The sequence below is a fragment of the Cyclopterus lumpus genome, chromosome 9 (assembly GCF_009769545.1).
Source record: "Cyclopterus lumpus isolate fCycLum1 chromosome 9, fCycLum1.pri, whole genome shotgun sequence".
Classification (NCBI taxonomy): Eukaryota; Metazoa; Chordata; class Actinopteri; order Perciformes; family Cyclopteridae; genus Cyclopterus; species Cyclopterus lumpus.
In genome coordinates, this window is record NC_046974.1 from 25225476 (window position 1) to 25229644 (window position 4169).

Here is a 4169-nt window from a genome sequence, read left to right on the forward strand (position 1 = left end):
AACGCAACATGTCACTGGCGCTTTCACACAGCGAGTATTTATCACCGCGGCCTACCTCATTTCCAACTTAAACCGAAGGCAGCCCTGTCACCGAGGGCAGCCAGCACACCAAGTTGTTATCATTGCATCGCCCACAGCCAAGTTTGGTGTTTTTTTTGGTCGGCAACAAGAAACTCCTCCACGCGTGCGCGAAAGAGTCACGTTACTTAACTACATAGGAAACAACGCAGGTAGCGGCGGTAAATACAGGTTTTCTGAAGCAGCTAAGTTAAGACACTATTCCAGCTTCCGCATCAAAGTGAGGTTCTGTTGTAGCCCAAAATGTGGGACCGCGCGCGCACCAACGCATCAACTCCACGCGCCGAAGTAGTCTGAACAGAACCGCGGGCCCAGACCCTTTAAATCGCTTGGCGGCAAGCTAATGTAAGCCTTACCAGCTCATTATTGCTGCGCTAATGTGCCAATAAGCAGCTAACCTTACACCAGTACACAACACGAATAAGCAACTTGAACCACGCGAGTCCTGGCCACATAAACCTAACCCTATGTCTGCTAGCGAGCTACCACCTGCTTTGATATGTAGCTAACCGCTAGCTTGTTCATGCTACAGGTTCTCTAGCAATATGCTAACTGACATTGAAGCAGGGTAGTTAATTACATAATAGCAATTGTAATAGCTACGCGCTGGTGATTATATCGAGGCTATTAATGTTACGAAAGGTTAAACATGTTTCACAAAACGAGTAAAATGCTTTATAAATGTTAATATAAAACATGCTAACATTAGCATGACAAGGCTGGTTTGGTTTGTCAGTTTACTAACTAACTTAGTTAACGTTAAATACTTACTAACTTAATACTTAGCACAATGTAACTAATTCAGGTGGACCAATTTTATATATGACATATTACATTATTTGTACATACAAAACTAAATTTAGCACTAGACTTACCTTTTATCCAAGTCACCTTCACTCGAAAAAATGGCGGCTCGACTCCTGAGGAAAAATCTGGAAATGATGTGGACGTCATGACGTCAGATCGCACACCCGGAGAGAAACCTAATTGATGTGCTTTTACTCAAATGAGAATAGTAGGTTAAGGGAACAACGTGTAAATTCAAATTGATATAATCCACAAAAGTAGATTGACTTCACTAAAGCAGAAATCTGATTGAGACTCATTTAAAAATTTACGTTACTTCAACTACTACTGAAATACTCTTTTTAGAGTGAGCTTTGGTTGAGACAAACCTGTTAAATGTGGCCACAACAGTCAAAAGTCAGTCCTAGTGGATCAATATACACTAATGCTAAAATATATTAGCAATGTTAGCATAAAGGTTGTGTATTTTGGAGGTTCAGAAAGTCTCTCTGTTGAAATACATTGAACAGAGTGGTCTACAAAGTGTACAAATCTCACATGTTCTTCCAACAAGTTGTCAAGGGGAGGGTCCAAGTAGAAAAACTCCCCCGTTTGAAAGTTTTTTCAGCCATGTCGTCGAGTGAAAGTAGAAATAACTGCTTTTCTGACTGATCAAGTGAACGTTGGATGATTCCGTGAACAGAAGAACTGTGAACAGAAGTTTCACACACACTCATGTTTGGTACATGTTTACATTTGTGAAGGAATAGCGATGGGTCTACTTAAAGTCAACTTAATACCAGACTAACAAGAGGATGTTTCACTGCTTGTGGTCAGAAGGATGCTTCCTGTGACCTCACCCAACAGGGACGTCAAAGGGTCGGGACACGCCCTTGAGTAAACATCAACATCACTTCAGCGAGACTCAAAGTTAACTCATAAACTTAACTTGCTAACTTAAATTGCATAATAAATATGAACTTCTACTTCACAGAGCGATTCTGATGGGCCGGCCGTGGTGGATGTCCATACCGTACTTACTTAAACAGACTTGTGCGGTAATAATTAATCTTGCGTCAGTTGTTTCGTGGCTTTAGGTGCACCTGGCGGTGGCAGTGACACGGCAGAGGGGCGGAGTTAATTACCTGCTGGGTCTCCAGAGACATCTTGATGTTCTTTAGTTCCCTCAGCAGGTCGAGAGCTCCGTCCTGTATAGATATGGGAATAAAAGGGATATGGTACCAAATAGGAAACAAGTTTCGATACCACCTGTAATATGGTTAGTTTGAATTTTGGCGCAATACCCAGCCCTAAAAACCTCCCGTCTAAAACCACTGCTAGCTGTTGAATATACATTATGATATGGGCATATCAAGATCCTTTGATAAAACGTAATACTGACTTCAAAATGCAGCAAATAAAACATATGCACTTAAATATATGTTAATTTTAATTGTATCTAACAGTATCTGCAAAAACACTTTTCATTCTGGAGTGAACACCTCTACCAAATGTTCTAACCATGATGATACCATTCAGATGAACTGTCGTTTGTGGGACATTTTGCTTTTCATAAACCCTGATATGATTTGGCCTGTATGCTGGATGTGGCCTCAGTGGTGATGCAGCTCATGAAACTTTGAATATATGATCAGTTTTAGTTTCGTATAAACCCAGTCGTTTTGTATTTCCAGTTGTTTTGTATTTATGTGGTGATCAACACTGTTTGCAGACTTTTGATACGTTTGATTGGGGTATTTTTAAGTAGTTAAACGTTTTTTAAATATCGCAGACTTTCTTGTGACATTCATCAGCGTATGGACCGAACTGCCCTAAACTTATAGTGTTATTAGATAGATTGTTAAAATACAATTCTGCATGTTCTTCTGACATGTATTTATTAACTGACCTTTGTTTACCAATAGAAAAGTAAAACCTCTATAGATCCTAACCAGGCACGTGTTGAAGTATCCGACAATCCAATGTGCTCATATGTGGAATGTGAACGATATTTACAAATAAAAATAAATAAATAAAAAATAAATAATAATAATAATACTTCCTCTATGAATCCGTTTTAACTCCACACTTCAATATAGACCACATGTGATTTAAATAATCCGCGTGATATAATTGGCAGCTTTTTGACCAATAGCTGCAGTGATTTATCGACACACTTTTCCCCCAATCATCAAAAACAGAAGCAGCGACCTTGTTATGAGTGTAATTATTAGCAGTAATCCTCGTGCGCACAGCAGCGAGCGGATTCATGGCACTGTTTCCAGAATGTTCCTCTCCGCAGTTAAAGGTAGAGCTCATCACCTGGTCGCGTGTTTTCTGCGGATGCTGCAACTGTTGGTGTGATACATTCATCATGACGATGGATAACGTTTCGTTAATGCTGATCAAATCCGAACTGAATGCTGCAGCAAGCCGCTCCACCGTCATGTTTCTAGACACACTAACTCCTGTGTGTAGTTATTCAATGTGGGTCATTATCGGAACACAATGACAGTGAACAGTCATGTTTAATCTGGAATCAGGTAGAATATCGTTACGACGATAGAGATGTTTGTCCGTAGAACATAAAACATAAGCGATGTGAGAAAGCACAGTGTTGTGTCACAAGTTCATCTGAGCGGATCAGTTTCCCACAGCGGCGGAGGAGCTGGGTGTAAACTACGGTCTGCGTGTTTCATTTACACACTGTATGAAGCGGAAAGTGGTCTCACATCGACTTGACGTCAGATAACGAAGTATGACATACATATAAGACTGACAACAAGAGCGTTTTGTCAAGTATTTATTGAAGTTGGTAGTATATTGAACAGGCATCAACAGAGCCACCTACTAGATGTAGCTCCTCCCCCACACCTCACATATGACGTCAGTTTCCATAGTAACAATTATTTGAGTCTTTGATTTCTTGATCGGTTCATTCTGCGACAAAAAAAGAAAATTAGCTCCTCCCCCACACGTCAGAACAGATGACGTCACAGTTACCATAGTAGCAGTTATTAGAGCCTTTGATCTCTCTCAGTGACATCACGGAGCACACAACCAGAGTTTATAAATAGAAGTGACTTTCACCAGGCTGGTTTGAGAGGCACCAGTCTCTGCTCCCTACAGCCTCTCTGCTGCGCCCAGTAGAGAGGGTCTGGGTGGGCAGAGGTGCTCCTGCCTCTTCCCCAGAGCTATCCCAGGAGTCTGGTGTTTGTGTGTGTGTGTGTGTGTGTATATATATATATATATATATATATATATATATATATATATATATATAATTGGTATGCGGGACATTTTGT